Genomic DNA, 13,328 nt, shown 5'->3' with positions numbered 1-13,328 from the left:
TCATCTCTATGTTAGCTTCCTTTGCATTATTGTCATTATAAAAATGGATATGTAGTTGAAAATGGGTCATGTAAAAAAAAAAAAGACCTTCCAGAAATGATGCCCCAAGACATAATCAGAACCCTTTATTATCTATATTTCACTGGGTTCAGTGGAGCTACAGCAATTTCAGTAATTCTTTTTATGGTAGTCAATGACCAGAAAATATTTCTGCATATCCAGTAATGCTTCATCACTCATTTTTTACAGACTATAACAGCTTATTTTTCAATTTATACTTAGGAGGTTGGTCTCAGGAGGTTAGCGGTATTTCCACATATTCATATAAGCTCTTAGTTTCATATATGTATTGTCACGAATAATTGTCATCACCCAAGAGGGAAGTAAAGCCTACCAAGTTCTTTTTGAAAAAATTGAAAAAACCTTATCTCACACCAGGGATTTCTTGGTTTTAAGCGTCTCCAATTAATTACTGTTGCCTAGTAGATTCATAAGCTATCCAATATTTCCTGGAGAGACAGAGAGGCAGAATTCTTTCAGACAAGCACACCCAGAAAATAACACTTGCTCACTACAGATAATGCTTCCCACTGATTGCGTTAACAGCTCATGTTTCTTACATCTTGAACAATTTCAGTCTTGCAAATATTTACAACTTGGTTTTATCCTCCCTTTTTTCCCCTCTCTCCCATGGTGTCATATGAGATCTGTGTATAACTGCATTTTTCAAATGTCCTGGATATAATTTGGAGCCAGGCTGTTTTCATGTGAAATTAATTTAATGGATTTTAACTAAGGAGCTCTTACTCCATCTACTAAATGTGGTTTATGTTAGCTTCACCTTTCAAACTGCCTGAATGCATGAAGTCTCCTGAAAATTTACAATGTGTATACTATGATGTGACACTTCATATAGTTCATGCTATGCAAGTCTGATCCAGTTCCCATAGAAATAAATTAAAAACATGGTGTTGACTTAATGAAAATTTGGTTTGACCCTAAAAGGGTAGGACTCTGCTTATACGAAGAGAAAGGAGAATATGGTATTTCTTCCCATGCTTAGAGTGAGAATGAAAATTCAGGAATGTCTTATTAAAGAGGAGAGAGATAAAGACATAATACCAGTGAAGTCAGCAGAGATAAACTGATAGCAAGGCTTTGAGATGAATCGGACCATTCTAACACATGATGCGAAACCATAGTAGCTGTTACAGCCGCAGGTTAAAATCAAGACACAAAAATGTTTGGCATGCTGGAGACTCTACTGCATTTATGGATGTAAGAACATATATTCAGCTCAGCATTTTCATCTTTTTCATTTTATACTTGCATTTATGACCTCATCTAGGCTTCCTACCCTTGTTTTCTTAACAGTCATAAACCTGCTACACTCCTTGCTTAGGGACTTTGTGAGCTATTATGGACTCTGCTCGGAGAATATATATTTCAATCCCTATGAAGCACTGCAGCAGCAGAAGCTGGCTTTTTGTTTATCTCATATGCTACAGCTTTTGTATTTTGCAAATTGAACTTCATGCAGTGATAAAGACCTCCCTGAGAAAAACCTTGGGCACTTCTAGAAAGGTCTGGAGATATTGCTCTGCATACGCTACATTGGGGAAAACAAGTGTTCCTGAAGTTCCTGGCACGCTGTTCTTCCTCCCTTGGATCATCTAGATGGAAGCCAAGCAGCTGAAAAAATTGAATTATTCTGTACCATTACGACTGTGTGTGTCTGGGCATTTTGAGCTACCTGTAATTAGCCACAAAACCCTGATAGAAGCTGCTACCACTCGGTGAGCGGGAAATGAGGTGGCACCTGTTTGTTTCATCCTTATCTACAACTGTCTGCAGCATTAATCTCTAACAGGATAATTACTGTCTATCTAGAGCCACCCTTTAACAAAGTTGGGCCTTGGATTGTGAATAATCATCAGCAATGAAATGCTGAAGGAGAAACTATTAAAGCTTCAAGTATTTTTGTACCTACAAAAGACAGAGCAGTACACGTATCCAGAATCTCAATCTTTGAATACCATGCTTAAAGGTAGCAACATTTTACTAGTAGCCACCATTAGAGAAAATGAAATTGTTTAGCCTACGGTCAGTTTATATGCTTTTTCTAGTTAATTGATTTGGTTTTGCAAATGAAAAAGGGTATCAGACGTTAAGCCCAGCTACTTTTTACTGGGCCAGCAGCATATTTTAAAAAGCAAAGTTAAGGTAACACAATGTTTTGTAATTAGGATCTGGAGTCAGATGCCATTTCCCACTGAATCCCCAGCACTAAACTGAGCCTTATTAATGTGAGATGTTTTGTACTGGGGAGCATAATTGCCCTCAGGTCTGTCTGCCATCCACTGAAATAGTGTATTTACCATTTTTCTGCAGGTGAGAAAGCGAGAACCAAAATAACGATTCAAGCTCTCTACCAGGTTTTCCAGCTCTGTATTGCCAGGAGGTTGTGGAGAGCAGCAGTGACCAGCAACAATTTGCTGCTGCCTGACCCTCAGCAGCCCAGTCTCAGCAAAACCCGAAGCAAAGGCAAATTGCTGCCAATTCTCCCACTTACACAAGGCCAGTGATGGATTTTGTGCCCACGGATGGGCCAGGATCCCCAGTAGTGCTTCCCAGCTGCGCTGTGTCTTTTTTCCTTCCAAGGGGAGAAGTTTGGCTGGCCGGATGCTGTTGACTCCACGCAGATCCCAGCATCTGCCACCCTTCTCTGGCAACGGACCGAAGACCTGAACCCCAAACGAACCGTGAAAGGATAGAGAGGGATAAGGTAAGTGTGAACATGAAACATTTGAAACCATATTCTCCTATCTGCAAATTCTCCATATATTTTGTTCAATGAAAAGGATTTCTCAATGGAAACAGATAACAGTTGTTGATCAAAGTGGCAGTGATTGTTACCACTGTGAAAGAAGAGCAAATCTTGGCATGAATAATGCCTTTCCACAAAACACTGCTCATAATAACTAATATTTTCAGTCCCTGTTGTAATGCCTTGTTGTATGTTAAATACTACTGCCACATTAAAATACAAATTTCGGATTTGAAATATTACAGATACAGCTCCTCACTACCTTGAGGAAAGATGTCAATGTCAAATAAAATTAACTCACCGGCAAAAAACAGCTTGTCTTCTGTTATGGGTGGACTGCAAAGAAATCAGACATTTGTACAGAGGTAAACAGATTTGTAGTAGGGGTTATAATACCCTTCTGATGTGTTGCTATACATTATATTTCTGTCTGCGTTGTATTGTGCTCATCAGCTGCTGTGCATCCAGTTTTGGTCACTGAACAGCTGAGGTTTATTAATAAGAAGTATTTTTAATATTTGCTCTGCTACGGCCAAATCAAATTTTGCATTTCAAATTGAATCAATGTATTTATTCCTTCATTAAACAACCTATTTTTCAGCTGGAGACACGTTTTGTATTTTGAAGTGTTAATATTTAAAACTAATATCTTCTTCTGTTGAGGATACCAATTAAAACAAGGATCCATCTCAACTGGCCAAGTCACTTCACATCCCTCTGAGATGTCAGCACTCATGCCATGAGATTGATAACACTTGCCTCCTTCATGGAAGGTTTATTAGCGCTTTATAAAGTTTAAATGAACGCTATTGATCCTGCAATGTGAGGAAAATTGCGTTCTTCCTCCCAACCAGCATAAGATTCGTGTTTCGCAGTCTGAAGCTGGGGTGGTTGGGCTTGAGCCCACTGACCTACTGATTCCCTCAGACGTTAAGGTGAAATAAGCAGCATGTAGCTGAGCATTTAAACATCAAAACCTCTACTGTTCAGGGTAAATTGATGCCAGATTAAGTAGCTCCCATGGATTTTAGCTTTTGCACTGAACAGTGCACCCCACACTGAGGCAGACCAGCTCTTCCTGAGTTTTGCTGTTACAGATGACTTTCCTCAGTCTGTCACCACCCTGAAGGTGAAAGTCCTGCTACAGTGTGACATTTTTAGGGCTTAACAGCTTTTGCTATTTTTATATTCATTCTCAGGAAGTATTTGCCTAAGACTTTACAAGCATGTTGTTCTCAGCGAAGCAGGTGTGTTTGTTTATTCTCAGATCGCTTTTGGACTGACAGACTTTTCTAGCATAACACTTAATCTGAATTACATTCCAGATTTCAAGCTTAAGCAGAACAAGCTAATTGCTAAGAGACTTCATGTACACAGAGCTATTAATTGCAATTAGAGTATAATACACAAGAAGGCTGGCAGACTAAATTTTGTTATCTGGCCTCAATCAACACACATGGACTGGGGTTGTAAACTTTATTTCCCATCACATGGACTTCTCTGTATATTCCTTGGTAGTCACGCTTGAAAACCACCAGTCATAATCTGCAAGACCTGTTAAATATTCATAAATATTCAACTTTGGTGGCGATTTGCTGAGCGCCCTGTACTTCGTGTTCTCTTTCACCCTGGAGGAACTTCCCATGATAAACACTGATAAAAATGCAACCAAAGTTAATTGAAACAGTTTCCCTTCTTCATTCCGAGTGGAGCCGCTCTCGGTTTCACTCCGTTGGCACAAGCCAAGGATCAGTTGTCTCACAGAAAGACTGCAAAGGTGCTTCCCAGAAAACAGATATTTCTTACTCTATTTTAATAAGAAATAGTTAGGAGTACTTTTTTGAAAGGTACTTTTTAGAGGTTGAGTTTAAGAGCTGGGGTATCAGGAGCATCATCATGAAGTTTGGCAGCATTTCATCTCTCCTAAACAGAACTAATAGTGTTGATCTCTCTCTAGTCAAAGCCCACCCAATATTTAATGACAATACCAGCTTTGTTTGCTTAGAAATAACAGCACCACTTGCTACATTCCTGAAGGTTTTTGCCACATTAGATATTGACACTTCAAAACAGGAAGAAAACTGGAAAATATAAATGTATCCAGTAACGCTTAACTTTGTTAATGATGGCATTAAGTACACAGAATGCGTTCTGCAGACAGGCCTCCAGTTTATGTATTAGTCCCTTGCTCGAAGCCCTTCAAACATTAGTGAGTATGTCAGCATCGGTTTATACAAAAGCAGCCTCCAGGGCCAAAATGTGACGCTTGTAACGTTTGAAATTCTACAGTAAAAATGTCTTACACATATGAGTGTGTCACCTTATTCTTAGCGTAAGTTAAAAAGCCATATCACTATATTAAAAATTCCAAATGTTTTCTGTTCCCTCTGGTTTTACGGCAGATTTGTCATTGTGCTCCTAAAGATTCCTGGGCTTCAGCAATGTCAAAAATCTCGCTGCATAATTTTCCAGTTTTGTTCCCTTCCATTTGCCAGGTCGTATTCCTGTTCTCTTTTTTTAGCTGTAGCTGCAGGAGCCAACCTGGCTGCCTTTAGGTTGCATGAGCAAGACCGTGCAGAGGTAATCAGACAAACGAACCTGCCGGGGAATGAAACAGGGTCACAAAGCATCGAGAAAACGTGTTCATTCAGTTGTGTCCGATCTCATCTTTCAGCTCACCGGTCGCCGCAGGGCAAGCTCCACCGAGATCCACCTGCTACGATGTCCGGGCTCATCGTTTGTGGGTTACCTGCGATCAAACCAGAAGGAAAATCAGCACTGAGGCATTTCTGAGGGGGAAAAAAAAGACAATTCCTTTTTTCTTTTTGTTACTGGAATTATATAACAAATTGATCCATTCCCTAGTGATTGCATTTTCAAAGGAAAGCCACAATTCCCCCTCAGTTCAGGAAAGACATTGAAGTGCTGGAGCGGGTCCAGAGAAGAGCAACACGACTGGGGAAGGGACTTGAACACAAGCCCTATGGGGAGAGGCTGAGGGAGCTGGGCTTGTTTAGTCTGGAGAAGAGGAGGCTTAGAGGTGAGCTCAGCACTCTCTAGAACTACCTGAAGGGCAGTTCTAGCCAGGTGGGGATTGGTCTCTTCTCCCAGGCAGTCAGCAATAGGACAAGGGGGCATGGGCTTAAACTCTGCCAGGGGAAATTTAGGCTGGATATTAGAAAGAAATTCTTTGCAGAGAGAGTGGTCAGGCATTGGAATGGCTGCCCAGGGAGGTGCTGGACTCGCCGGCCCTGGAGGTTTTTAAACTGAGATTGGACATGGCACTTAGTGCCATGATCTAGTAAACGGACTAGAGTTGGACCAAGGGTTGGACTCGATGATCTCTGAGGTCTTTTCCAACCCAGTCCATTCTGTGATTCTGTGATTCTGTAATTTTAGCACCCAAAGTTGTTTCTCTTGAACATTAAATCCTGAAAAGGAGGTGTTTGGAAGTATTTAAGCCTTGAAAGAAAGGAAAAGCTTCAAGTGTTTTTTAAAATATAAGCAGGCCTCTATATTTTTCACAGGCTAAACAGCAGCCTTTTTTCTTGGAAAAGGTGCAGGGGTCCGTGTCTTTGCCCCAAAGGTCAGGAGATAAAGAAAATAGTGGGCCTTGCCAGTCTCGTTCATTTGGGGAGAATTCATGCTTCTCTAGACAGATATTAGGCCACAATTAGGTGTATTGTGCTTAAATAACACAGAGATGCATACAGAGGCGCATGCAGCAATCAGTCAATGGGGGTTTACTCTCCAGCCAGCCTGGCAAGCGAGATGTGAGCAGAACATTTATACCAATAAGCTTTTTTTTATTTCCTGCAGGCTGTAAAGCTTCTACATTGCAAAGCAGACATGGCAAAGGAACAGAAACCGTGTCTTGGGCAGCACATTTTCCCAGGTGAGCAGGTCTGCACCAGGGATTTTCTGCATCTGTGGCATGACACAAGAGTTGGGGGAGAATGGAAGTGGTAAAATCCTCATACTCAAGGGTGAGCATTGCGCTTCTGCACCATGGCTGTGCCATTACTACTTGCTCTTGTCCTCATTTCAGCTTGGATAATGCTCATTTTCCTCCTAGTAGCTGCATAGTGCTGTGTTTTGGATTTAAGAGAAAATGTTGATAACACACTGCTGGTTTGGTTGCTGCCAAGCAATGTTTATACCAGGTCAAGGACTTTTCAGCCAGAAGGCTGAAGATGTGTAAGGAGCTGGGAGGGGGCGCAGCCGGGACCCCTGACCCCAAGTGGCCAAAGGGACATTCCATACCATATATTTGGGGGTAAGTATATATTTTGGGGGGAGAAGAAGGAAGGGAGGATGTTTGGAGCGATGGTGTTTGTCTTCCCAAGTCACCAATACACACGACAGGCCCCTGTTCTCCTGGCAGTGGCTGAACACCCGCCTGCCATGGGGAGCAGTGAGTAAATTCTTTGTTTCCTTTGCTTTTATGCGCAGCTTTTGCTTTACCTATTGAACTGTCTTTATCTCAGCCCATGAGCTGTATCACTTTTCCGATTCTCTCCCCCATCCCACTGTGGGGGAATGAGCGAGTGGCTGCATGGTGTTTAGTTAAACCACAAGAACTGTTCAGAGATACAAAACCAGCACAACATAACAATACAACTGGTACAATACAGTTGCTGAACTCAAAACCTCCTGAAGTCAGTGGAGTGACTCCCATAGATTTCAAGTGGATTTTGCTCAACCTCACAGGACCAGATTTTCCAAAGATATTTAGGTGCCTAATGGGATTTTCAAAAGTACCTTACCACATGAAGCATCTAGTCGCCCTGAGATTTAGGCACCTAATTTGCTTTTCATTAGATTTTCTTTTGAAAAATGTGATGTCTTGGCACCAGCTGCATTTCTAGGAATATAAAAATCTCTGAAAATTGGACTTTTAGCAGAAGCACCAGCTCTGTAGTCGGGTGGATGTGGCTCTTTTGTGAGAGTCAGCCTCACGTGTTAATGACATGTCAGTGCACGAGTCTGTCTGGCCAACATGTTTAAAAAGAGCTGGCAATAAGGATATCAAAAGTAACTCCTTGTCCTCTCCATCTCACTTTTTATGGAGGAAATAACACATATTAGTAATTATTAGTCATGATGAGGGGAAGGAAAATTTTAAATCCAGTTTAAACTTTGGCCTTAGAAGTCTGAATTAAGCGATTTTCATCTCCTTTGGAGGTATTTTTTTATTTTCCATAGTGGCTGAAAACTTCCTGTGCATCATATTTATTTCCTATTTATCTAATTTTTAAACACCTTCTTTAAAGCTCTATGTCCTACAGTCCCTCTTATTTTTCATGGAAATTTCTACCTTGCAAAAAAGAGGAGCAGACAGAGTTTGGGTAAAGGATACCACTTTATTTAACTTGGCCTCTGCATGGACCTACGGATTTGTTTGTGATTTGCAAGGTTTCTGCTTTCATGCAGGCAGAAAATGGTTGCTAAGCAGCAGCATTGCTTTTTAAAAGGCAGAGCATGTGGTTATTTGCAGGGTTATACCCAAGGAACGGAAAGGACGTAACCTAGACATACCTCCCACCTATACGTCTCTGTATAACTCATATAGGTGACCTGTGTGCGCAAATACATGGACATACAGAGATTAAAAGAAATGGTCTTGTTCTTATATGTATTTCTGGGTGCAATTTGACTTATAACCTAGTATCTGTCCTCTTACATGAATTAATAATTCCCTAAACTGCGGTGGTGGTATGAACCTGGTCCGCTGATTTTTTGACTTAAAAAAAGATCACTGTATTCTCTCTTCATAAAAACCTGCGAGTGTGCGAGATGCACAAAACTGTAAAAGCATTTGGAGATTTCGCTCATTAATTTTTACATTTGGATTTTTACATTTGATCTTGAGCACAGCAATCGGGATGATGCACGCTGTCTTCTCAGCCCATAAAACAGACCAAAAGCCTCAGAGATGAGTGCAAATATGCAGGTTTCATATATTTATCAAATTAATATATGTGGATATCATCTAATTTTAAATGTGCAAATGATGTGACTTCAGCAAACCCAGTCTAAACTGCTGTTAATCCATGGTTCCCACATAGTACTAAGGACTGGTGTGCTTTTCGTCTTCAGAGCGCTTTATACACTTTACCTAATTCTCAGTATTGTCCTTGAGAGGCAAGTTGAGTGCCTCGGTACTGGTACAACACCTGCAAAGCCAGGCAAAGCACAGCAGTGGTGTTTTTAAACCTGTAAGAGCCAGTTAGATGGAGGTTTTCTAAATTCCTTGCTTCATGAGCCTTGCAGTAAAAAGGCCGGGCTTGCAACCCATATAACTAACTTGTAAAATTCGCCTGATCTGCCACAGATCGCCAGGTGACTTGGGAGGAGCCGCATAGTTTATCCACAGCTTGTTCTCTTTGTGTGCATGATGCCGTGGTCTGGCCGGGCTCTGTAGGCACCCAGGAGATATTAATCATAGAATCATTTTGGTCAGGAGAGACCCTCAGGATCATCCAGTCCAGCTATAACTAACTCATGTCCCTAAGAGCCTCATTTAAATTCCTTATAAACCTCCCCAGGGGTGGTGACTCCACCACTGCCCTGGGCAGCCTGTTCCAATGCCCGACAGACCTTTCCGGGAACCATTTTTTCCTAATGTAAAACTGTGATAACAAACGGGGTGACACACGTGTGCCGTATCGCTCCATCTGGGCATCTCAGCAGGACTACCCATGAGGACACGCTTTGACAACTGGCTTCAGACCACCGTACTCGCTTTTTCCTCCACCACCACCTGCAACTTTGTGGCAAATCACACAGAATGAAACAACTGGGAGATGAATATTTTCAAGTGTAGCCACAAGAAATGGGGTAATTTTTCAAACAAGCTTCTGCCGTGCTGTCTTTCCCTGTTCTTTTTATAAAAACTAAGTGAACGGCCAAGAGGACTGCAGCTTCTTTGTGCCACCAGAGGAGTTTTGGGCATCAAACAAAGGCTGAGGCCACAGTCTTGTCCAAGTGTGATGCGATCCCAGACCCAGAAGAGGATCGAGGTGACATTGCTTCAGAAGAGCACACGGAGTTCCCTGCGGAGGTCCGTGCAGCTCAGGTCAGATCCCTGGCACAAAAGCTGGAGCAAAACAAAACAGGGTTCGAAAGCCAACGCTCTCACATTGGTGTGGCACAAAGACCAGGTTGTTATACCTCTGCAATATTGGAGCCAGAGCACAAGGAAAAGCTGATTTTAATCACCAGTGGTTGTCTTGTTAATCCAGATGGGATTACACAAAATAATTCAATGGGAATTTCATTCTCACCCTGTACTCATGTTTATTATTTTTTCCGTATATCCACTTTTAAAGGTTTTGATACTTAACTATTTATGAACACACTCTAGAAAAGTGGGAGCGTAGCCTAAACTTCTCATTGTTTCCTGCTGCTACTAACATTAACTTGCTTTTGCAAAGTGTTCCAGTAAACAACATTTTAACCACACTGATGCCTGACTTGGTCAGAGAAGGTCTGGACTGCCTGGTTATCTAAAACAGCCCCAGCAGCTGTGTTTCACTATTGCTTAAATAAACAATACCTCCAATCTGAATTTTAAATGTATGTAACCATACGTTACTTCTCCAATATTCTACAATATTGTGCAAATATCAGAGTTTAAAACAACTTTGCAACACAACCTTCGCAGCATATGACAACTTAATGTTTTGCCCAAACCTGCAGTTCTTGGGAGGAATTATTGCTGTTTCTCTTTGGTGTTGAAAAGCAAAACTGATATTAAAGTATATTTTTAAAAAGCCAGTGGGAAGTTAAAAAGAGAAGTCATGCACATGACTCATGGTCCTGGAAACAGCTGTGCTGCTTTTGGTGACAAAGGGCTGGTTTTATGCCTTATGTAACTTCGGGAAAATCAATATGCAGCAAATGTAATGAGTCAGAAAGGAATCTGACCCAAAGTTTTAAAAATAATACAAGCTGTCTCCTCTTTTGTCATTAAACAGGGTTTCTATGTTGCTCCAAATATCTTACTTTTTGTCATGTCCAGAGAAAAGGGTGAGCATCACCTGGGAACAGCGGAGATCAGAGCAGGTTCAAAGTTAATCACTGCTAAAATTAGAGTGTTAACAACATAAGGGGTATGTTGGTCAATTTAAAAAGTGCCAAAACTCCCAGTGGCACCCGGCCAAACCACAGGCATCTTCATGGGAGATAAAAATGCCCATATGGTACAAATGCATCTGTACAGCAGTTACCTTCATCTGGATTTCAGTCACCAGAGATCTCTGTAAGAACTCTCAAAAGCCTCATTTCCACACCTCCAAAGTGCTAAGGAAAGCAGAGCAGGAATGCTGGTTGTCTCTCTTGGGCACAAATTAAATTCAATAGCAAAAATGTTGGACCATGAGAGAGTAATCTCTTCCTTCAGCATGTATTTGAAAATGTTATTTTTGTGCCTGGCTGTGGTTTGTTTCTCAAGACCCCTGACAATGTTTTATCTTGTGTTCACTGTTACTCCATCGCTTCAATGGACACTAATTCCAGAAGTTCAGCGCACGCCGTTTAAAGAATTCACTTTCTTCAATCAAACTTTCAAATCTGCCTCTTATTTGTTTCAACATATGCCCCCTGCTACTGGAAGATTTAGTGAATAACAATTCATCACGCACCCACCGCCTTCATTGCTTTGTACCTATTTTGCCCTACTGATAATAAAAGAACTACAAGTAGCCACTTCATGGTATGGCACTGCTTGTCTTCCTAAATACCAAGCCAGTCATATCTAGGGATGCAGGACCCAGAGTACTGCTGTCCTGACACCGTAGCCATTGCATGTTGGCTGCAGTAGCAAAAGTAGGTGTAAGAATCGCCAGCCAGCTTCCCATCCCCATGCAAACTCAATCTGTTGAATGATTCAGGTTGAAAAACAGAAAATAAAAGTTGTTTCTTAGCTTAGGTAATTTCATTCTCCCGTGTTACAGCATGTTGCAGCAAATAATTGCATTGGCGTGATAGGGAGTGATAAAAAAGCAATGGTGGGCCCATAGGGCTTGCTCTTCCTAAACCTTTGTTTCTTCAGCTGGATTTGCAGAACTACAGCAACAGTGGTAACATGTAATGAAGTGAAACATGTTTGCCATATTTCTATTTTGTTAGAAACAGATCTTCACAAAAAACCCCTCTCCTTTCTTCATTATGAATGGAATTATAGATGGTTGTAGAATACATCCCCCTTGCTCCTTTCTTTAACCCTAATTTGCAGGAGCCCGCGACTCCACGTCTAACAGAGATTTGTGCTGCAGTGCTTGTCCTACCAAACCTCCCAAAGTTACTGCAGGTTTCGGATTCACTCCTGAAAAATAAAACGTCATTCCAAGTTATCCAACGGGCTGTGCAATAATCTACGTGATCTCCTCTGTTGTGCAGGAGAGTCTTTACGGCAGCAAGAAGGAAGAGGTGTGAGAGGTGATTTTCAGGCTAGAGCTGTGTCAGGGAATGTGAATAGAAACCGAAAATCCTGGTTGTGGATAATAAGGAGCTCAGTAATTCCTAAGATAAGGAGGAGGAAGGACTGGCAAAGTCAAATGAATCAAGAGAGTTTGTGGGTGAAGATGGAATGAGTCTGAAGGTGGAAAAGGGTAAAGCAAAATCAGGTAAGCGATACAGCTGAAAGGAAACATGTCCCAAAGCGTCAAATTATATCTCCCACATTCTGGTTTTTGGTGTTAGTTTGTTTTTTATTCTGAAATTCAGAAGACCTGGAAAGTTTGAGAGTGTAATCCCTCCACCACACTTTTCACTATGATCACACCACTACCCGTTCTTTCACCAAAAATACAGTTTCCCAGGCCTGACATTTCATTTTCCAAAGAGGGGACTAGGAAGCACAGGGAGATACTACAGCAATATCTACAGCTAGCCTGTTATTTTGGCCATCAGCCTTCTCTGATGACTTAATAAATCTTGAGTTTTGAATCTTAGCCAAATGATAATGCATGTTTCCAGATATTTCACACTGGCTTATTAACATTTATATGGTGGTTCTCTTCTAAATGGCTATATAGAAGAGAAAAAGAAGCATACATGCATGAGTCATGTATTATTCTTTGCATCACAACAGAACAATAGCTTTAGGGTGAAAGTGCTGACATAGGACTAGGGTGATCCAAACTGAACTAAAAATTTTCCTACATTCTTCCTTTGTAACTCAAACCAATGGCTTCACCTTTTTAAGCCTCAGTTTAAGAAACTGTGAAATGAGGTGTATAAATCTCCCTGAGTTGTTGCGAGACTACAGCCATTAACCTCAGTGATGGGATCAGATATTCCAGTGGGGAAAGCTTTGAGTGGCTATAGTAGAATCCCAGATAATGACAGGGCACAATCCTGATTCACTCATAAAAAGGGAATGACTACAAAACCAAATGGGATCCAGCTTTCACTTACAGATTTGAAACGTGTTTTCCTTCTCAACACTGTAGCTGTGACTCTATAAATAGTTATGCCGCTTCCCCTTTCCTATCAA

General features: G+C 41.3%; 1 long non-coding RNA gene across 4 annotated transcripts in view; it reads right to left on the bottom strand.

Moving 5' to 3' along the window:
• LOC110361749 (uncharacterized) overlaps window positions 1-13,328 on the bottom strand; it is an 88,054-nt gene that overhangs the window by 67,858 nt on the left and 6,868 nt on the right. For all 4 annotated transcript variants that reach the window (XR_010474413.1, XR_010474412.1, XR_010474415.1 and 1 more), the window contains exons 3-4: window positions 5,426-5,576; window positions 2,573-2,744 (exon numbers count right to left, since the gene is read on the bottom strand). This is a non-coding gene — a long non-coding RNA (uncharacterized LOC110361749). The remainder of the gene's footprint in view (window positions 1-2,572; window positions 2,745-5,425; window positions 5,577-13,328) is intronic.

This window comes from Columba livia, chromosome 8 (genome assembly GCF_036013475.1).
Source record: "Columba livia isolate bColLiv1 breed racing homer chromosome 8, bColLiv1.pat.W.v2, whole genome shotgun sequence".
NCBI lineage: Eukaryota > Metazoa > Chordata > Aves > Columbiformes > Columbidae > Columba > Columba livia.
This window is presented reverse-complemented; position numbering and strand designations above follow the sequence as displayed.